Source organism: Panthera pardus, unplaced genomic scaffold, assembly GCF_024362965.1.
Source record: "Panthera pardus isolate Hobbes unplaced genomic scaffold, ASM2436296v1 HiC_scaffold_20, whole genome shotgun sequence".
Taxonomy (NCBI): domain Eukaryota; kingdom Metazoa; phylum Chordata; class Mammalia; order Carnivora; family Felidae; genus Panthera; species Panthera pardus.
In genome coordinates, this window is record NW_026526766.1 from 45755799 (window position 1) to 45778929 (window position 23131).

Consider the following 23131-nt stretch of genomic DNA (forward strand, 5'->3'; position numbering starts at 1 on the left):
ATAAATTTGTATTCCATTTAAACCTCTTTAAAGCAGAAACTTGATCTTTTTCCTTGCCTGCTGAGTGACAGGTCAGTTATTTTAGGGAAATATGCTTCCTTGTATCTCTCTTGACTTTCTTTACAAACTATGTGACAGTGATTTGTTCTGGTTACGTGAAGCACAACCTTTTTGGAAACCAAATAAGAGTCTCTTTTATCAGAAGGAACAAGCCCTGCTACATCCTCCTGGTATAGATAACACAAAGATTTTATATGTTGCTAACCACCGTGGGGTATGGACACAACAACCGTTCAAGTGCATGTGTGGGCTGGTGCAGGACACGAGCGGGTTTCCAGGCCTCCTCCAAATATTCCGGGCTGTGCCATAAATCCTGGCAAGGTGAACTACATGCTTTGGTGATTTCTCATTCTGTTTTCTGCTTATCCTCGAGGCTAGCTGGAAGCTCTCACAGAGAAAACCATCATTTCAGCTTCCCTGCCATGCAGTCCCTCTGCCCTTCTGAGTGCGTATCTCCCATCGGCTGAAGTAAGTCATTTTTTCCTTAGGGGACCAAATCCAAACACGAGCTCTTCTCTCCCAGGGTGTAATTAAATCTGGCGGGCAGGTCAGCAGTGCCACTAGGTCGGGAAAGAGAAGAAAAAGGAAGTGGAAGAAATGGCATTTGTTTCTTGGCCGGCCTTGGTGCCTGTCCAAAAGGGAGGCTCTGGCAGCCACACAGTGGAGCCCCTGTGCCCAGTATACCCGGGCTGCCAGTTGGCTCCCAGATGGTTCTTCCCCATCAAGGGCTTGCGTGTCACTCGGCACTCCAGGCCGAAACACCTTCCTGGAGGTCTGCTGCTGCCCGAGAGAACTTTTTCCTAATTCACCGTGTCAGATTATAATACAGCGAACTTCTCATCCTGCCACGTGCATCACAATCACTTGGGGGGCTTGTGAAGCGTACATTCCTGGACCCCAGCCCAAGGATTCTGGGGCCCTGAGAACTTACATTTCTGTCTAACAAGCTCCCAGAGGATGCAGATGCTGTTGGTCCATAGCCACAAAAGGCTACCAGTGGTCAAACAGGGAGAAATGTAATTGAGATCACATGTCTAGAGATTACGAAAACAAAAAGATGTCTTAGTCGGGGTGCGTAGGACCTCTGTGGCGCCTCAGACGTATAAAATCTGCTCCATAATTTGCTTTCAAACTGTAGTTGAGAGCATTGTTTATTTCAGCAATTGAGTAACTAAGGAAAAACTTTGTCTCTTTTCTAATTACATAGCATGAAACGCATGACTCTTAAGCGTACAGTTTGATGAATTTTGACAAATGCACCCACCCATGTAATTCATACCCCTATCACTTCAGAAAGTTCCCACATGCTCCTTCCCAGTTAACCTCCCACCCTTCCCTCCCGTCAGGGAAAAATATTGATTTAGTGAACCCGAAATTAGTTTTCTTGTTCTAAAACTTCATGCATATAGAAACATATAGTATAAACTCTTTTGTGTCATCTGCTTTGTTAGGCATAATGTTTTTCAGATTTATCATGCATTTTGACCCGTGCCTCTTTTCATTATGAGGAACTTTCCAGTGAATGACTATACTATAATTTGTTTATCGGTCCTCCTCCTGATGAATATTTTGGTTGATTCCAGTTTGGGGTTATTTAAGTAAAATTAATATGAACATTCCTGTCCAAGTCCTTTAGAAGATCAAAGGGTAGGCATATTGAATGTTTTCCGAGTGGCCGTATCTTTTTACACACATAGGAGAGCCTCTAATCCTCTCCAACATTTTGTGTTACCAGTTTTTAAAATTTCGGTCACTCTGGTGGGTAGGCAATGGTATCTCATTGCGATTTTAATTTCCATTCCCTGATGACTAAGAATGTTGAGCACCTTTTCATGTATTTCATGGCCATTCATGCATCTTCCTTGTGTTCAAGTTTTTTTTACCCACTTCAGACATTTTAGACTATTTGGCTGGCTTTTTATTATTGAGTAGTGTGAGTTCTTTATATATTATGATTATAAATCTTTTGACTGATATATGTAATGTGAACATTTCTGCAAGTGTGTGCTTTTTTCATCTTCTTAACGGTCTTGAACAATTTGTAATTTTGATGAAATCTATTTACTTTTTTTATAGGTAATATTTTCTGCATCTTTGAACCACAAAGATATTCTCTTATGTTTTCTCTTCTGACAAACTTTATAACGTCAGCTTATTTGATAGCTCTTAAATGGATTTTGATGTACTGTGCTAATATGCAACTTCTAAATGATTCCCTTTTTGTCTTAGCTGCCAGGGCAACGGGGTTTAATTTTAAAGGTAATCATGGCTATTATGCTAACTTTTATGGTTCATGTCTTCATTCTCCTCTTCTCTACTGCTTATTTTCTGTTTATATATTTTTTCTTATTGTGTATAACTTTTATTTAAGAGGGGGCATATTTATTAAACTCAATAGCTAAAAATAAGAAGGATTTCCTTGTTTATCCAATAGATAATTAGACTTAAAGTTAGCTCCTGTGAATTTTATTTTGTTCTAGAATATGAAGAATAGGTGGAGCTTCAGGCAAAGGCCCTAGAGGTGAACTTTGGATAATAGCCACTGGACTGAATGAGAAATATTGGATTTCATAAGATTCAAATGAATGTTTCCTGTAGTCAGTGTGGGGTCCAAATGCAATTCCTCCTCCCTGGCAAAGAATTTCAGCCTGAATATTAAGACCATTAAGACTGTTCTCATTGGCCATACACAGGTAAGCAAAGGCTGGATTCAACCTGTAGGCCCATAGTTTTCTGACTTCTGGGTTAGAGTAACAAGATAAGAGATGTTTCTATGCACAGAGACACTGGAAGGGAACCAAAAAACATTCGAGGATTGAGAGATTTTTATTCTAAGGAAACTGAGTTCTGAGAGGCCTATAAAAAGAACCATTAGAAGAGTAGATAGGAATAGATTATCTATAAATGAATTATGATTTTAAAAAGGTAAGTAAATGTAGCCTCCAAATTATCTGGTGGAGAAGGGAAATGGGGGTGAGCTGGAATCAGAAAAGTGGGGTGAGGGGAATCTTTTGCGGACATGTCCTTAAAGTGGCATGAGTTGAAGACCTCTGGGATAACAGGGTCCATAATGAAACTTTGGATATTAACTCCAGAATATATCACTTAGTGATGGATAAACTGTCATTGATGATCCAGTCATGTTTGCCCTTGGTTTAGCCCATTGGCAGCTGGTAAGTGAGTAATTGGGAAATGATCTCTGCATCTTCTGTCTCTGCTTGGACAAACTATAGTGGATACAGCCTTGGATAAAGGTGTCTCACCCATTGGCAAAAGTAGTGAATGGGGTGGGGTGAGGGATTTCAATTCCAGAATCTGAAGCTTCCTTGGGGACTCATTAGCCAGTGTGATAGAAATAACACAAAATAGAAGTCAGCTTTGTTTGAAATCTAGAGCAGGTTTCTGTCACTTATTTACTTGACCGTCTTAAAAGGGAAGAGGACCAAGAAGTACTCAGTGTCTACTGCTCATCAGGCATCCAAATACACAATTTTAATTTAACCATAGCTACATAGGATTCATAGGAAGTCATAGCATTCCTAGAAGGTGAGTATTCTTATCCCCATTCCACAAAGGAGGACACCAAAGCTTAGAAAGTTGAAGTAACTTACCCAAGTTCACACAGTTGCTAAAACAGAATTCAAGCCTGGTTCTGTCTGAGTCCAAAACTCATGCCCCTTTACAAAACCAAGCCAGCTCTTTCAGCTTCAGTTTGCTCATCTGTACATCTGTCACCAGATGATTTTTGTATACAATATAATAATAAACACACCTATTATTTAAATTACTAGGTAAAAACCTTGCTCATCATGAGGTTTCAAATCCAACACACTTCTTTTAATTGGCAAATAGCAGAACTTTTAGAAATAATTTGTTTTTATTTCACTTTGATGCTTGTAGTATAGCGCTTTGTATTTTGATTGAAAGTATGAGACTTGTCCAACTATTTCTCACGCGATCACTGGGTGGAAAGATGGAATGAAAGGCAGAAAGAGTGAACCAGGTAGAACATTCATTTCCAACGAGGGATGACCATGGGCAACAACGCTCCAGGCAAATGGACAGTTGTTTCTACACTAAAAAGTGTGTGAATGCTGAACATAAAACTAACTGAACTTGGGAGGCAACCACCCTTTTGGAAAACCCTTATGCGGACATTTGCTAAATATCATGTGATACTTAGTATCATTCACATTTTCAATATATGAGACACAAATGTGACAATTATAGAACTCCCCAAAAATATGATGGAGGAAAAGTGGAATGTGAGCTTTATATTTGTAGGTTTAAAAAACCCTTTTTTGTCAACCTTTGATTTCAGTTTCTAAAGGAGTTGGGTTTTCTCCTTCATTACTACTCGAGTCTTGGCTTCGTAAGTGAAACAGCTTGTGGCCAAACCAATAAAAGTCTTAGGAGCTGTTGTGATTGTTATTGTTTTAGAAAAGGTGATTTTTGTTTCTTTCCCCTTTTTCCATTATTGGTAAATCCATTTCTTTTAGTTAGGAGTTTGGAGTCATCAAGTGACCTGACAGAAAACTCATGTATCTGTATGCTTCGGGCTGCAAGTTTTTCATGCAAATGTTCTCATACATTCCATTGTGTATTCAGAATGTATCTCAGGGTCGCTCTTCAGTTATTCCAAAACTGTGGAGCTAAGCGACATTTATTTTATTATATTTGAAACAACAAAACATTTTGCTCAAAGATGTTGGAAATCTAGCCCGAAATAGCAAAATGTAAAGAGGAAATGATTGGTTTCTTCTTTTCCTTGCTAGATATTGTAGGCTAGAGATTGTAAATTTTTATTGATGAAACTTAAACAGATATTGAAACAAATGTTCAGTTTTACATCTTAAAAATGTCCCAATGACTGTCAACTACCTCCTGTTCGTGTTCAAAGACAGTCTTTCATTACCAAGGAAAAGAGCTCGATTTGTTACATTCTCCTGTCCCGCAGCTTGCCAAACCACGGGCTGAAGATCAGGCTTGCCTAAACCTGCAGAAAGTTTAGAAGATTCTACCTGGCCGTCCAAGGGGGCCAGGCACTTCTGTTCCAGGCCAGATGTGGAGAGAGAGGGACAGGTCAGGCACAGAGCTCTTGCTTTTCCTCCCTATTCACCTAGGACAAGGGCTTTCACCTCAGACCGAAACTTCAACGCAAAGCTCTGAGGGGACTTAGGTCTGGACATGTGTATGAGGTAGGGAAAGCGGCTCTCCCTGACATATTTGGGGAATACAGCTTTCTTAACCTGTGTGAAAACTTACCAGAGTGCCAGACAACACGTGAAAGGCTATTAAATAAATATTTTCTGCACTTTCAGTTTCCCTATACGCCTCAAGTTAATCTTCCAGAAAAGCTAAGGTCCAACTAGCTGCAGAGGGTACAAATTCGAGCCTCTAAATCCTTGTGAATATTGTTAGGATATGCACGAGAGTAATAATTATGACTTATTCTCTCTGTTTCATGAGCACTTGCTTAGTCAGTTGTGATTAATCCTTAATCAACTTGGAACACAGTTATTGTAAACATCATAGCTAAACTTACTAAACAGTGAATGAAGCATGAAGTGCTGCATGATTTTTATCAAAAAGGCGAGGTGTAACTCATCATTTCCTTTCTCTTCAGCAAATGACCTGAATACCATGCTACACCCACCCACGATTAAATCCAAAATATGTCACCCTACTTATCCATTTACTCTGTCAAATCATCCTCTTATATTCTTCGGATGAACCCTGGGCTTTTTTTTTCTTCCCCCCAAATGGGTCAGGACAAATCTTGTGGTATTTTACCATTGTGATGCCAGTACAAATGTTGGATTCATTAAAAAAAAAAAATCATTAAAAAAAAATGTAAGTGAAACAACTGGAAATTGTCTGGCGATTTTCTTTACCGACATTATTTGAAGGGTTATTTCAGTTTGAAAAAGCCATTCATATTTAAGAATAATGTCTTCTCCTAATTGTTTGGAAGATTTTCAGGTTTCTGATTTTCCGAGCAATGTGGTGTTTATAATAAATCCCTTCTTAGTCAAGTCTAGCACAGAAGCAAATTTTCTTAAATGGAAGTATTTTTCCCTGATGATAATAGTTTCCATGGCTCCTTTGCAGCATTTTGGAGTGGAATATGAGTGACATAAAGCAAAATTGTGATTACGTGCTAGGTTTCACTATTTTTTGTTTTGTTTCTCCCGAGATGAAGACAAACGTTATTGGGGAAAGAGAGGTCAGCCACTTTCGAATATAATCAAGAGTTAATAGAACAGAATAAAATCTCCATTTCCTAATGCTTTGAAGTTAAAGCCAACGGCTGCCTCCACCCTACGATTGTGTTGAGATGCTTATGAAGTCTTGATTGAAAATTATTAATTTGATCAAGGTCATTTCTAGTGATTTCTATACTTTTGTAGTTATTTAAAAGTCCATTGTAAATATATGGGGGAAATTTTGCCTTTTTTCTCTTTTTCTTTTATTTCTTACAAAACAGCATAGAAATTAGAAAAGAAAATGAAAGGAAACTTCATGGATACCCTCTAATTATAAGCTGTTGGTAATGTGAAACATAAGATGTTGCTGGAATGGAGCGTAAATAATTTGTATTTTCCTGGGATAGAAGAACTACATACATCCATTACTAGAGTGAGGAGCTATGGTCTGCAGGAACCCTCTTTAAAGACAACTTCAGCGTGAACTTCACTCCTAAATTCAACCTCAAAATTTTCATCACTGAACAATAGCACAGTTACACATTTTAAAAAGTGCACATTTGTTTTACATATATGCGCACATGTTTTTAATGCATGCCGCTCTTTTTTGATTCAAATGATTTCTATTCCTGTTATCTACGTGGGAATTTTGGAACTTTTGTAAGAATGTGAAAAAGAACCATTTTATTTTATCTGGTAAATACAGAAGTTGCATTCTACAGTGGTATTGGGGGGGGGGGGTTGCTAGAGAAGATTTCTTTATGACCAATGCAACTTCTATCAGGTTTTGGAGTTTCCCGCAGATGCTAATCTAGTAGGCACCAAAGCCGAGAGCATCCAGGCTCCCATGGGTCCTGGATATCTGAAAGCCGGCCCCAGGAGTCCTGGCACAACTGGACGCAAGTGTACTCCTTTGGTAAACTTTGGTTACCATTTTCATTCCTGGGAATCCAGTCGGAGGCAGAAGATTCTCCATGAAGCATTCTGCAGCTGGGCAACTGATTCCAACTCTGACAGCAATGGTCTTCAAGCTTCCTGTTTGTGTACTCAGAAAGGAGTTGGGAAATCTCTGCAACACTTTGCAAAACGTTAAGGTGACATCTAAAATTTCTCCAAAATGTAAACCACACAAATTATGGACTCTCCGACTTATTTTAAGTATTAATCTTTTAAAATAAAACTGTTACACAATTTTAAAATGCATCCCGTGGAATATAAATACCAAAGTGACTCGATCCCCTGTCATCCCCATTTAAAAAAATAGCAATCACACGGGTGCCTGGGTGGCTCGGTTGGTTAAGTGTCCAACTTCAGCTCAGATCACGATCTCACGGTTCATGGGTTCGGGCCGCATGTGGGGCTCTGTGCTGACAGCTAGGAGCCTGGAGCCTGCTTCGGATTCTGTGTCTCCCTCTCTCTCTTCCCCTCTACCACTCATACTCTGTCTCTCTCTCTCTCAAAATTAAATAAACATTAAAAAAATTTAAAAAATAGCAATCATAAGTGGTTCTGAACAATTAGAAATGCTAAATCTTCCTTTTATTTGCTGAACTTGTTTTTTTATTTCCCTTTCTCACTGAGTTTTATTCTAGTCACATAACTTTACTCATTAAAGTCTTCTGTTAAAGACCTTATTATATTTTGCAACAAAAATATAAGCTAAATTTATATTTTAACCCCCAAATGGGTTGTAAATGTTCAAAATTTCTCCTGAGTAATATGACAATTACTACTGCTAACCAAGCTGACAAAATAGGTTCTATTATTGAAGTATATTTAATATAAGTATATATTTAATAATATATTAAAATATTGATAAATATATATTGAAATAAAAGCAATAAAAAGTAATATGTAAAAAAAATATCTCATTTTGGACGTGTACCTATTAAGAAGATGGATCCATCCAAGTTTCCTTTCCCCACAGGTCTGTATATGGTTATTACTTACTACCTGGTATCAGAATGAGTTAGGGGGTTAGTATTAACCCCCTTAATTCTTGGATCTCTAAACAACTTTAAACAACTCCTACATCAGGGTGCCTGGGTGGCTCAGTCGGTTAAGCATCTGACTTCAGCTCAGGTCATAATCTCACGGTTCGTGAGTTTGAGCCCTGCGTCGGGCTCTGCTGACGGCTCAGAGCCTGGAGCCTGTTTCAGATTCTGTGTCTCCCTCTCTCTCTCTGACCCTCCCCCATTCATGCTCTGTCTCTCTCTGTCTCAAAAGTAAATAAGCGTTAAAAAAAAATTTTTTAAAAAACAACTCCTATGTCAAAGCTTACATATGCATCCGTCGTGCAAAATCATTTTTAAAGATCTATTGGCTGAAAATTTGTTTAACCCTCCTTCATTTTTGAGGAAAGCCAAGAATGGGAGACCACCTGTGATTTGTCACCCAAACATGAGATCCTTGCACCCTCCCACACCTATGCCAGCAGGCTATGGTGTTTTCAGGTGTCCATGGGTTTCAGTTTGGTGTCAGTGCTGATGTGCTGACGACACTCCAGGGGCAAGCTGTAAATGAGAAGTGTGACTTTCTTGTGGAAGGTGGCAAAGGAGCAGTTATGAACAGTGATGCCTTAACCACAGACCCTTTTTTAGGCAAGAATTCACAGGAAAAGCATGGCTCTGAAAAGATCTTTTGCACTACCGGGTCCTTGGAATCCTTGTAAACCCCTACATGAGTACTCTTGTTTGAGAACTACTGTCTCGAATCATCTGTGACCTCTTGGTGATCGAAAAATTATTGAAGGACCAATAAATAGGAAGACGGCTGTTTTCATGGTTTGGCTATTGATGGCTTTTCTATACTCTGTTAGCGATTCTTACAGCCCTGCCTTAAAGTAAGTAACACTGTAAGTCAGTGAAGTGTAGGAGGAAAGGCCTGGATTAAAGAGTCCAGAAGCATGATTTCAACTATTAGTTCTGCTCCTAACCGCCTCTAGAAAACATCACTGTAATTCTCTGGGTCTCAGCTCTCTCATTTGAAGGCCAGGCTAGAACAGTGTTTCCCAAAGCTAAATGATACGATTTTAGGTTGTACCTGTACAAAATGTGTCTATTTGTTTGTCTCTTTTACTTTTTTATCAGGAAAAAATAATCAGCATACTAAATCTATTACCCTTTTTTTTTTTAATTTTTTAATCTTTATTTATTTTTGAGAGACAGAGAGAGCATGAGCAAGGGAGGAGCAGAGAGAGAAGGAGACACAGAATCCGAAGCAGGTTCCAGGCTCTGAGGTGTCAGCACAGAGCCCGACGCAGGGCTTGAACCCACAAACTCTGAGATCATGACCTGAGCTGAAGTCAGACGCCTAACCAACTGAGCCACCCAGGTGCCCCTAAATCTATTAGTCTTGAATATAGTTTTTAAAAGTGCATCTGAGGGGCATCTGGGTGGCTCTGTTAGTTAAGCATCTGACTCTTAGTTTCCACTCAGGTCATGATCTCACGGTTTTGTGAGCTCCAGCCCTGCGTCAGGCTCTATGCCTGCAACGCAAGACTCTCTCCCTCCCTCTCTCTCTCTGCCCCTCCCCAACTCGTACTGTCTCAGTCTGTCTCAAATAAATAAATAAAACTTAAAAAAAAAATAAAAAATAAAAGTGCATCTGAAAAAGTAAGTTGTTTTAAAAAGAAGAATCTATTTTTTAAAAGTTAAATAATTATATACGAAAAATCCATGAATGTGGTATGGGAATTAACGCATTTTGAGAAATACAGAGTAGTTACAGTTGCTATAGTTCCACCAAATTCCAGCATTATATGATTTTATGAAAAAGAGTTGGAAGAAGAAAAAGAAAAAAAGGAAGGAAGGAAACAAGAAAGGAAGACAGGGAGGGAGGAAAGGAAGAGATTTAAGGAGGATATATGTTTCTAGGTAGGCTCCCCAAGTGCCATAGTCACGATGGCAAATATCAACCCACATTGAGAAACTCCAAAAGGCAAGTTCAGGCAAATTATTCGGTTAAGCATTCATAGAAAGATGTTTTAAACGCAGAATACCAATTATGCAAGCCAGGCTTTCTCAACCCTTTGCGCATTTGCTAAAAATCTTGTCTATACAGCCAAGCAATGTGGAAATTTGATGCAATTACCCAGACAAGGCAGGGAAATAAAGCTTACCACAAAACTTGGAGGACTTACCTACATGCCTACATCAGCTATCTTTACTGACCAAATTACCCAGGTAATCTATTAACCTCTTTGTCACATTGCCTATGTTGCCACAGCCAATTCCAGTGCTGGAATTTTAATTAAGAGAGCTTACTGAGAATGAATGCCCTCCAAATAAGTGTGGGTTTTCCCAGATTAGTAAATAAATCCAATTTTTACAACGGTTAATCATTACTCAGAGATGAAGAATAGATTGAATTACTTGGTATTAATGTGAGCAATTTCCTAAGACTTGTAGATCTTGAGTGTAATGTGTAAATACATCCAATTAATGATGTTAAGATATTTTTAGCTTCATTTTTCCCCTGTTGCTTTAGTCGATTTCCCTACAAATTTTTTAGTAACATACTAAGAGGAAAATCTACCTTTGTTCTTCTTCCCTTCTGTGTCCGAATCCTTCTTTAGGAATCAATAAAAAGAAAATTATTCAGCCAGATAAAAATCTTTAACGTGCACACACACACATGCACACACAGATAGACATAAATAAACACCACCAAACAAAATTTCTTATAGAAATGTTATAGTTACACGTGGTAGAAATGGACCAATCCAAGAAGTATGTAAAAAATGAATCTCAGTTATGAATCTCAATTCTTTTCTTGTCTTCTTGTCCTATAGTTTAACAAAGAAAAAGAGGTCACTCTATTTGGTATAGCCCTCAGTGTTCCTTGGACCTCAAGTGACTTTTCTCTGAATAACCACAGTAACTTTATATTTGCCCACCCATTTTCCCTATCTGATACAGTAACCTTATGTGATAGGGGCATCTGAAGCAGAGTTGATCAATTTCTCTGAACATTTCCTTTCACTGGAAGAGTCAGACTACTAAGAAAGTAATATTAATAATAGCTGTCACTTATTGAACACTTACTACTGCTAGGGAGTCTTATGTGCAAAAATCTTTATTACTCCTCACAACATTATAAAGAGATATTATATTTTATTTTATAGATCAGTAAGTGATGCTCTGAAATTAACATGTCGGGGGGCATATAGACGGTGGTGGCACAGCTGGGATTTGAATTTCAGTCAATCTTTTTCTGAAGCCAGGACTTTCTTCTCCTTCACACCACACCCTTGTTACCAATGGTTCCAACTTAATGTTTGTTGAATGAAATCTAATACTCATATATTCTCTTTCCAGATGGATTTTGATAGCAGATGTCAGTTCAAATCCCTTAGGTAGCTGAGATCAAGTAGAAAAGGTTGGAAATTTTCCAATTGACTATGAGTAATGATGAGGCAATCTGGATAATATATAAACCCATTCACACCAACTCTTCTCCAAATATCCCAGGGCATTTTTTATCGAGCAGGGCAGGCTAGAAAAGGCTAACTGGCTGCCTGAAGGAAAAGGTGGGGTGAGAGGAGCTCTGCTCTAACACAGGCAGGTCGTCCTTCTGCCAATCCAGTCCTGGAAGGATCTGGTTTTAATAAGTGTCAGTCCTGGGACCATCCCAGCATTGATTGAGCCATATAACCATGGTAAATCTCAGTTCCCCTAAATATCCTAGCAGGAGAGAAAGCTGGCAATGTGAACATTCAAAGGCAAAATATCTGAGGATAAGGGTCCTTAAACACATGTGGATGGCCATACTCACTATTAATGGAAGTAATCATGTGCTGTAAGCCTTCTGAGTGCTGGTCTGTTAAATATATGTGTAAATTGCCTAGGATTGTGCCAAAAGATAACAGCAGCTAGCCTATATGCAGACGCCGGTGAAAAAGGAATGGGCTCATTGTCAAGAGGGAGTTAGAGAACACTGATAAATCATACTTGGGAAGCACTTTCTCCATATTAACTTCATCTGATCTGTAATATCCCTTTGCAGCAGAGTATGGCATGTTTCATTCTTCCCATTTTCCAAATGAGGACACAGTTTCAGAGAAGAGAATATATTGAATGCTAATGTGTCCTAGGCTTTGCGTTTAGAACATTGATCGCGTTATCGTATTTAATCCTTTCAAAAAAAGCTTAAGAAGAAAATTTTACTATTATCCTATTTATTACATGAGGAAACGGAAAATTAGAAAAGTAAATCAGCGATTGTAAGTGGTCTGCTGAGACTCGAGCACAGGCCGATCTGACTGGAAATTCCTTTAGCACCGTGTTATATGTATTTGAAAACAACTTAAGGGATTTGCCCAGAATTCCTCATTTCAAACCCATCTCTATAAATTACAAAACACTTTATTTTTCCATATCCACACTGTCCTCAATATTGAATCCAGCGGCGGATTTTATTAAAGGAAGTCCAGATTCTCCCTCTCTAACAATCTCGAAGGTAAGGTTATTACCCTAAGATGGCTTCCATTCAGACAGAAGCGTATCCACCAGGAATAAATATTTTCTGAGCACTCACCACCTGCCCCATGTTATAACAAACACTGCTGAGCTCAACAAAATGAACCTGATGGCTTCTGGGATTTCTGGCAGCAGCATGTTTCTCTAAAACCCATGAAAATAGGTACCTATACCTTTTCGGGTTAGCTGTTTACTGTTAACAGGAGTCGGGAAATAAAAACAATCCCATTTCCCTCTGTGCTGTTTGAGAAGGCAGAGGTAAAAGCCCGGCTTCTTGGTTTTGAATCACACACCTTGAACCACAGGTCAGGCAAATTGGTGGTCACCTTCGTGCCCCAACCTGCAGAGCAACCCACATCAGGAAGCCTCGTCATTCAGGGAGGTGAGCGTGCCAGACTCCACAAACCTGGACTTGCTGGTGGAAGGTCTCTCCAGCCAAGAACAGCACAGCCAGCAAGGGGTAGTGGGAGGTAGGAAGCAAGTTCAGGGCTGGCAAGTGGACGGAATGAGTCACCTCTTTGATGTGGAGTGCTGATTCTAAACACAGCAAAGGTGAGCAAGCATTTCCTTCCCCTGACTACTGTGGCAACAGCCCTTTAGTGTAGGAAACTGAGTCACACAACAGGAAGGCTTTAGAGTTGCGGGAGAGGAAATTGCTGGTCTACGTTGCGATATAAATTTTACTAAGATGAATTTGGTCTGGTCTGGTAAAATTTGCAGTCTGCCTCATGTAAATAAACTAGTTCTTTCCTTATTTCCAACACCCGTCCCCACGGCCCCCATTCTTGGTGGGAGAATGCCGATTGAGAAGTGTCCCCATACAGCAAGACCCTTTGGAAGAATTAACTTTTTAAAGGAATCAATTAATGTTAGTGAAACGTGAATTCCCAAGCATTTGTGTGATTGTCTTACTTAGAGAATAAAAATAACATAAGGAAAGGTTGTTAAACCCATGGATGGTTCCAAGAATGCCTGGTCTTTGCATAAGAACAGAAATTCAAATCCTGGGTCGCCTTGGATCCGTCTGGCCCTGTCTGAATGGATCTATGCCCCCCTGGAAGCGGGGGCCCTGAAGGCTGAAGACTACATTTCCTAGACCCATCCTTTGGCTTAAGGTCTTCCGACAGAAGTTGCTTGCATGAGATTTGGAAGGTGAAAGAGGAGGCACCATTATTGCTCTGGTGTTGCCAGAGGCACATCGTCTTTGGCAGATAGCAGGACCTAGGTTTTGCCAGTGACTTCTGAGGGCCCTCCTGAACTCACCCATGTGGGCTCTGCAAGCAGCTGAGATACCCAGTGAAAGTTCCTGGTACTTCCATCAGGAGTTCAACTTTTTCGAGTTTCTTGTATCTTCATTGTGTACTACTTCTGTGGTAAGGAATTATAAAATGTTTTACCCAGTCATAAAGTAATTTTGCTCATTTGCTACTATTAAAAATATTTCAAGGTCAAGGCATCTCTGGTGTAATATTAATTAAACATGTATGTATCTCTCCCTATGCCTTTCATCCCATTACGGATATTGATCATGTTTGGGTGGAAGCCTTCTGTTTTTAGATCAGAGAATATAAACAAAACATACAACCTGAATTTTGCTCTTTAATTTAGTTGGCTTTGTCTGTACTTTTTCTGTGCAGAAAGTATAAGGAGAGAAAGATAGAAATGAGCTGAGTTCTTAACAATATCAATCAAACTTTGAATCATATAGGCTGGAGTAAAGAGGGAAAGTAAGACATTGAGAGAAAATATCATTTCTGTGAACCAAGTCCCTACCTTCACAAAGATCAGACTTCATCTTTATTCCCTCCTGTCTCCTTTATATTTATTTTATTTTCGTTTTCATTTTCCAAACAGGAAAGGAACTATGCTTAATTTTAGAGACTGCTCGCTTGAAGCTCAACACTGTGGGCAAGGTGACCTATTCTGAGTAGGTTAAACTCTAAACTTTGTCATTGTTGGGTAAGCATCTAATCAAAATGGGGCAAATAAAATATCAAGGGATCACTAAATTTGGCATTGCTGGGTATGCTTTACTTTTGCATGTGAAAGGTACTATAATTGACAGAAATGCTCTGTGACATTGTGGATGATGCCATTTGATTACTTGACTTTCTTAGAAAATAAGAGTTTAGAGGGGCACCGGGGTGGCTCAGTCAGTTAAGCATCTGACTCTTGGTTTCATGGTCATGTCACGTGATCTCAGATCACGAGCTAGCGGTTTGTGAGTTTGAGCCCCACATGGGGATCTGTGCTGCCAGTGTGGAGTCTGCTTGGGATTCTCTCTCTCCTTCTCCCTCTGCCCCTCCCCTACTCACTCTCTCTCTTTCTCTCTCTCTCAAAATAAGTAAATAAGTAAACTTAAAAAAGAAAAGAAAAGAAAGAGTTTAGATGTTCACTGCCCAAACTTCTCATGTCTCCTTCCTTTGGGTTATACCATGAGATTTCCAGTATAAATCAGGAGTAACAAGTTGGAAGCCTGGACCACAAGCAAAGATGGCCTGCACATGTATCCATCGGCACATTAATTCATTCAAGAAACATTTATCAAGTTTCTACTATGTGCCAGACTCTGTTCTAGGCACTGGGGATATAGCCATGAGGAAAATAACCCAAAATCTCTGCCTTGACAAAGTTTACATTCCACTGTGGGAAGAAATGGGGAAAAAAATCAAATAAAAAAATATATTTGTTAGATGATAATAGTATTTTTTAGTAGAATCAAACAGCAAAGAGAAGTGTGGAGTGTGGGAAGAGACTGTGGTTCCAAATGGGAAGGTCTCACTGGGAAGCTGGCATTTAAAACAAGATCCGAAGGAGGTGACGCTGCGAGCTGTTTAGGGCACGGGTCTTCCATGGGAGGAAAGTGCTAGTACAAAGCCCTTGAGACTGGAGAGTGCATTGCACAATCAAGGAAGAGCCAGACAGAGGGGGTGAGAGGGCAGGTGGGAGCAAGGGAGGGGGGAGAGTAGAAGCTATGGGGAGGAGGTCAGCGTGGGAAGGAGGTCAGAGACCCGGGCTATGGTGAACATTTGGCAGATGTGTTCTGTTAGTTCGCCCACTGGTTTCAAAAGAAAGAAGTATCCACTAACATTTAAAAGGTAGGATATTGTAGATAAACATTCTGATTTCTAATAACTTTAGAAAAAAATATAAGGTTCAGCAACACTAGATGTTCATTGATTACCACCTTCTGGCACCAACACTGAGAAGCAGCTGCCCCCAGTGTGGTTCCAAGGCTCTGTGGTGCCCACACCCTCTCCTCCCCCATCTTCTCACCCCTGGCCTGCTCTACTGGTATCTGAAGGGGCAGCTGGTATCTGAAGGGGCAGCTTTCTGTTTTGTACCTCTATAACTGAAGGGTTAACCTGGTAGCTAACTTACTAAAGCAGATGGAATTCTCTTGGAGCTGCGTTGGTCTCTTCCTAGCCAAGTCTGGATAGAGTGACTCCGGGTCTCGGGGCTCCTGTCCTGGCTGAGCGTCTCTTTGCTCTATAAAGGGTCCCCAGCCACATGCACTCACGTGTGACAAGAATGATGGTCTCAGCACCACAATTAACATCCAGGTCTCTGCCAACCGTGCTCTCAGGAAGACAGGAGGGCTGGGGCTCAGCATGTTATAAACAATCGTTCTGGTTTCGCTTTGGGCAATCAGAGCTGCCTTTTGATATGAGGCGGGCTTGCTTGTTTTTGTGCGTTTGCTTCAGTACCCAGAGTACAGCTTTTTTGACAGAGCCATTGAGGAATAGAGTTTAGCTGTGCGCCCACGTCCACGTGTGGTGGAGGTGAGCCAGGAGAGGGGAGAAAGAGAAAGGGTGCCGTCCATTATCAAACAAAATAAAGGATGCCAACTTTTTATGTCTTCATTTTTTGATTGATAATTTTTTACATTTCAAGTCTTGTGTGTTCGGTTTTCTTTTTTTAAATTCCAGTTTAGCTAACTGGATGCTGGCTCTTTAAATTTTGTGTTCTACTTGCCCTCTGCTAATTACCAATACCTAGGAATATATCTGGACTCTGGGGAAGTCTACAAGGCTTAAAAAATGATCAAATGGCCTCTATATGGACAGTTCTCTCTTCTTTATAAAATATATTTACCAATGAGCTGGACTCAGAAGCTATCATATTTTTATCTTCCAAAAGTTAGGGTTGAGTCAGCCAAATGCTTCCGAAATGAGTTACAGAATGTACACTTACTCACAAGAAATACCATTTTATACAGCAAACGTGCTCTGGGGCAGTACCAACTTGTGCCTGGGACATTTAGGCATTTAGTGGTTTTTTTTTTTTAATTAAAAGAACATGAGTAAGAATGATTTTTATAGCTAACCTGTGCCTTAATCAGTCTGCATTAAAGGATAGTCATTTAAAGCTCATGTTTAACACTTCAAAGTAAATCTAACTCCAAAACAGGTGAAAAAGAGACATGACCGTTTAGTAAATTCTTTGAAATCATGCAGGAAGATAACTGATCCAACCCTAAAGGATCGGCTTTGATACTTCTCCCCTGGAGAGAGGAAAATGCTTACAAGAGTAAGAACTTCACTCTGGAATAGATCTAATAGTTCATGGCTTGCTTAGGAATTGCAGTTTCTCTGGTTTTAGTGAGAGCTCTGACAGCAGGCACACAGAACTGGTCTCCGCAGGGTAAAACATTAACAGAATTTCATCAGCGTGGAGAAAAGTAAAGGTAAAACAGCTATGACTACAGCAAAAGTAAGGCAGAGAACTAAACATATAGTGAATGTACACACTGTACAATGTTGATTGGAAAAATGCAGGATACATTTGTTAAAATCCGGTGTCCAATGCGATGTCCTAGGTTGGCCCTCATGACAAAGAGACTCAGAGACAGCACTTTCTGTGCTGGCAGTTTCTTGGGGGTTTCCTTGGGAGTCACATCTGTGAGACCTGAGTGAAGCAAGCAGGATTGGGCAGAAGGAGAAGTCGATCTGTGATTTCATAGCAACAAAGGTCCTGTGGAAAGCTCTGGAGGAACGGAGCAATAAGCTGGCAGTCAATGTCTCGGTCACAAACAGGTAATTTGGGTGGTTTCTTCCCTCAAAGAGGCATTTCCACTGCGTTGAAAGAGTGAATGGCACGCAGACTTCCTTGACGTAACACTATGCAGTGAGTGTCGCAGAAAGAAGTGTGGTTTGGTGCGTCGTTTAGATGCAGAAAACTTAGGATCCACTTGTGGCTTGGCCATTTATTTATTAGCGGAGGGCAGGGTTAGCTACATAATTTGCAGGGCCCGGTGTAAAAGGGAAATGCAGAGCTCCCCATTCAAAAGAAAGGAAAAAGTGCCACTGAAGGTACTAAAATATAAAGTGTTATTTTTTTTCCCTCCAAGTCTCCCTCTCCACGTGCTATGCTGCTTTTATTTGCTATTTACTGTTGTTCCTTTTTTTTTTCTTAACATTTATTTATTACTGAGAGACAGAGACAGAGCATGAGCATGGGAGGGGCAGAGAGAGGGGGAGACACAGAATCTGAAGCAGGCTCCAGGCTCCGAGCTGTCAGCACAGAGCCTGACGTGGGACCCGAACTCCCAAACCGCGAGATCATGACCTGAGCCGAAGTCGGATGCTTTACCGACTAAGCCATCCAGGCGCCCCTATTTACTGTTGTTCTAAGTAAAGAAAAATTAATTTAAATTATTAGCATGGATTTTGCAATTCATCTCTATAGTGAGCAATACACCTCTGAAGTGTAAATACGATAATATTTAACTTGACCATGCCTACATACTTCCTTCTTACCAGAACAGTGAAAATATTGCCTCCAAAAGAACTCAGCTGTTTCATGTTACTCCTCGATACACACACATTCTACCAACACTCTCTCGCTTCAGCTTACTGATAAGTAACGGAGGACTTTCAAGAAAAGGAACGATGGGTTTCTCTACCTTTCCCTTTTTTTCTATGTTAGTATACCACAGGTGGGCTAATACCCGGGAATAACATGAGTGTGGAAGCATGTGATAGGTTCCTTGGTTCTTTTGAGCTTCTTTGACTACCATTGCCTTTTTTTTTTTTTTTTTTTTTTTTTGCACGCAGAGGAAATTCTGGTTTGAAAAGAAAGCTTACATAGTCATAGATATAATACACTTACCTTCTGCTTACTTTGAGTCTTACTGAAATTCCACACACACCACACCAGGGCACCATGCTCAGGGCCAGCCAGGAACTTCATGTATCTCGTCTGCTCACACATATATTCCATGGTCCCACGGGACTTCAAAAAACTTTATACAGTTCTTAGTCTTCGAATCCCTTAGTCTCTGAATCCCTTCATAATACATGTTTATCCTTAAATTCCAGTTTTGATGCCACTTAGGGCAACACATGTTTATTAAGCACCTAACGTTCCAGGGGTGTGGTAGGGGCCAGAATGGGGTTAAAGTTAGAGACCCTGATCCCCGTTCCCAAGACTGGTTAATTATCCCCCTCCCATAAAGTTACCCTATTGTCCCATGGATCATACGATGTGATATTGCCTGTTTTATGTCTGCACCTCCCCTAGACTACTTGATTTACAGGGCGTAGCCAACGCTCAAGAAATACTGTTGGTTGGCTGAATGAATACTAGCCATTGTTGGAACACAAGGGGAGAAGTTGGATCAGCAGTTGAAAAGATGGTCTGGCCAAGAAGAGGGGAATGGGCTGAAAAAATAAATGTGGTAATCCCTAGCATTGATTCCGGGATAAACAGCAATAAAAGTTTTAACGCAGGAGAGCTAACACTGTCATTTAACCCAGCTACTGTGGCGTGATCTTCTTCTATGTTATCTACTTGGACATGCTCAATTGGCCTGTTATATCGGAATGGTCAGTAACACCATTTTTAAATCGAGGAGGCCAAGGATCAGAATAAATAAGTAACCTAGCAGAGGCTTCCAGTGATAAGTGGTAGAGCTTAGACTTTGAGTCATTCAGTTCCAAAGTTGTTCCGTTTAGCATATTTAATGTTTATTTATTTTTGAGGGAGAGAGACAGAGCACGAGCAGGGGAGGGGAAGGGAGAGAGGGAGACACAGAATTGGAAGCAGGCTCCAGGCTCTGAGCTGGCAGCACAGAGCCCAACGTGGGGCTCGAACTCACAAGCGGTGAGATCATGACCTGAGCTGATGTCGGCCACTCAACCAACTGAGCCACCCAGGCGCCCCAGCACCTGGAGATATTAATGACAGCAAAGCAGTGATGAAAACGAAGGCAGAAGCTCACTCGGTGAACTGGAGATTATGGGAAGACAGAATATTAGATTTTAAGGTATTTCAGCGGTAGGCTGTCTGTGCAGAGGATGACAAGGCCCAGAAGAGCTGATGTGTGAAGGTACTTGTAGGAAAAGGTCACTGGCAATGAGCACCTTCAATTGCTCTCCATGAAATGACATGTCTAAATTATAATCAAGTCAAAATGTTATGCTCAAATTCTCTCTTTTCCATTTAAGAAATCTTCCCTGATTCTCCCACCTGAAAGGAATCCCTTCTTTCTCTGAACTCACAAAATTCTGTGTCTAAATCATCAAATAATTTTCTGGCTATTTGTGTATATGTTTTATTTCCCCACATTACACGCTCACTAGACTGTCTACTTTGTCCTTCATTGTTTTCTAAAACACTGAGGGTGGTATTTTGCATATACAACCTACTCAATTTAAAAGATATAGACAAGGGGCGCCTGGCTGGCTCAGTGGATAGAGTGTGCTACACTTGACCTCAGGGTTGTGAGTTCAAGCTTCACATTGGGTGTAGAGATTACTTACAAAGAAAATCTTTGAAATAAATAAAAGATACAGACTTCATTAACCATTTAATGAAGTAAAAATTAAACTCCAAACATTGTTTTAACTTTCAGCTGAAAAGTGACCTTAAGGTTTCTGTTCCATCAAAATGTAATGTTTTAAGGGCTCTTTATGTTCCTTGAAAATTTGAGGCCCTTTTGAAAAAAATATGAAATCATACTGATTTTTAAATAATACTATTGCTTTTCTAACTCAATTTTGACACTGATGAAATGTTAAAGAGATCCTCTAGCTGGAAGTTGATAGCAATGCAAACTTTTTTCATCTAAGCCAATAATACAAAACCATAATTTTTCCATTGAAGTGTATCTACCACTAATTATGGCTGTGTCATTAATTTATATTGACTCAGTCCTGAAAATTGGAAGATTCTATTGACACTAAAAAACTATTAAAGCAAAGAAACTAACTATACCATAAGTCCCAATTTTAATTAATATCTATTGAGGGAAAATAAAGATGGGGTTTTGATAGATATCAGTTTGTTCTACATTGAAAAGTGAAGCCAAACTTTCAACGTCCATAAAATTTAATTTTCTTTCAAGGAGGAAACCTCTTTGGTTTGTGCAGTTACCATTGAAATTATATTTAACTATCGAATCACTGTTGTCTTGTAATCTTCAATGTGTTTCTATTGAATTCAGGAAAGGCCATTTGAGTTCAGTAAAACACCTGTGAATGCAGCTGAATTTTAAATGCTGGCCACATATGAGCATATTTAAAATGTGCTTTATTACTCAGTTAAAATCTTCTGAGTCATCAACTACTTAGAAAATAGAGTAAGTTGTTGAATCAAAACCTAGGTTACAATGCAAAATCAAATTCACTTATTTAGTGAGTAGAAATGTGAGCGTTCTAACATGATATATGAAATCAAATATAGCTAGCAATGCTTTTGTTTGCTGATTTGGCAATTTAAGTCTTCATCTCGAAGCATGGCAATTGCATCAGTCTGCTTAGGCTGCCATCGGAAAATACCATAGACTAGATGGTTTAAACAACAGAAATTTATGGTGTCACAATTCTGGAGGCTGAGAAGTCCAACATCAAGGTGCCAGTTTCCGATAACTCATTTTCTGATGAGAGTTCTGTCCCTGGCTTGTAGAAGCCCACCTTCTCACTGTGTCCTCACGTGGTCGAGAGAATGAGTTCCGGTGGCTCTTCCTCTTAGGGCACCAGCCCTATAAGATTAGGGCCCTACTCTTACAGCCTCATTTAGTCTTTATCCCCTCCTCATACAGTCATGCTGGATGTTAAGACTTCAATATGAATTTTAGGGGGCTAGATTTTTTTTAACTGAAGTGATTAACACAGAATGAAATATGCAGATCAATATAAATCAGTGAGTTTGGGGTGTACACAAATGTATTTTTGGAAGTACCGCCCCAACCAAGATACAAAATGTTTTCATCAACACAGAAAGCTAGGGGCGCCTGGGTGGCTCAGTTGGTTAAGCGTCTGACTTTGGCTCAGGTCATGATCTCACGGTTCGTGGGTTCGAGCCCCGCGTCGGGCTCTGTGCTGACAGCTCAGAGCCTGGAGCCTATTTCAGATTCTGTGTCTCCCTCTCTCTCTGCCCCTCCCCCACTTGCACTCTGTCTCTCTCTGTCTCAAAAATAAATAAACATTTAAAAAAATAAATAAATAAAATGAAAAAAAGAAAGCTTTATGACTTCCCTTCCAGTGAAGCTTCTTCCTTCATAAACAATCATGGTTCTGATTTTTTTCACCGCTGATTAGTTTTGCCTATCTTTGAACTTCATATAAATGGCACGTGTATACTCTTTTGTGTCTGCTTCTTTCATTTTGGTAATTGAGATTCACCTGTATAGTTGCATTCTTGCTCATTCTTTTTTATTGAGTAACATTCCACTGGATGAACATGTCACTATTTGTATATCCATTTTCCATTCATGGGAATTTTTATTGTTTCCAGTTTAGGGCTATACTGAGTAAATTGCTGTAAACTTTCTTGTGCATGTCCTTCTGTGAGCACATGTACCCATTTCTCTTGGGCATATATCAAGGACCAGAACTGCTAGATCATAAAATATATGAAGGCTTAGTATTATAAGGTTCATGTTACAAATGGTTGTATCATGTTACACTCTCACCAGAAATGCATGAGGGATCCCGTTGCTCCAAATTCTTTTATTGACTGACATCATTGCTCTTTAATTTCTGCCATGTAGTTGGTACAAAATGGTATCATTGTGATTTTAGTTTGAATTTATCTTTTCTTGTGCTTATTAACTATTCATCCATCCACTCTTGTGCAATATCTCATTTTTTGCATATTCGTCTAAGATTGGGTTGTGTCTTGTTTTTTGAAAATTTCAGCTTCCTTGATTTTATTTTTTTATGTAGAAGTATTTTATTTTATTTTATTTTATTTTTAATTTAAATTCAAGTTAGTTAACATACAGTGTAGTCTTGGTTTCAGGAGTAGAATCTAGTAATTCATCCCTTACATATGATACCTAGTGCTTATCCCTAAAAGGGCCCTTCTTCATGCCCATCACCCGTTTAACCCATCTCCCTCCATCTCCCCTCCAGCAACCCTTTGTTCTCTGTATTTAAAAGT

At 39.8% G+C, this 23131-nt stretch overlaps 1 non-coding gene across 1 annotated transcript; it reads left to right on the forward strand.

The window, feature by feature from the left end:
• The first annotated feature begins 21978 nt into the window (after window positions 1-21978).
• On the forward strand, window positions 21979-22063 carry TRNAQ-UUG (transfer RNA glutamine (anticodon UUG)). The gene has a single exon. It is a non-coding gene; the product is annotated as a tRNA-Gln (tRNA).
• Window positions 22064-23131: the final 1068 nt, after the last annotated feature.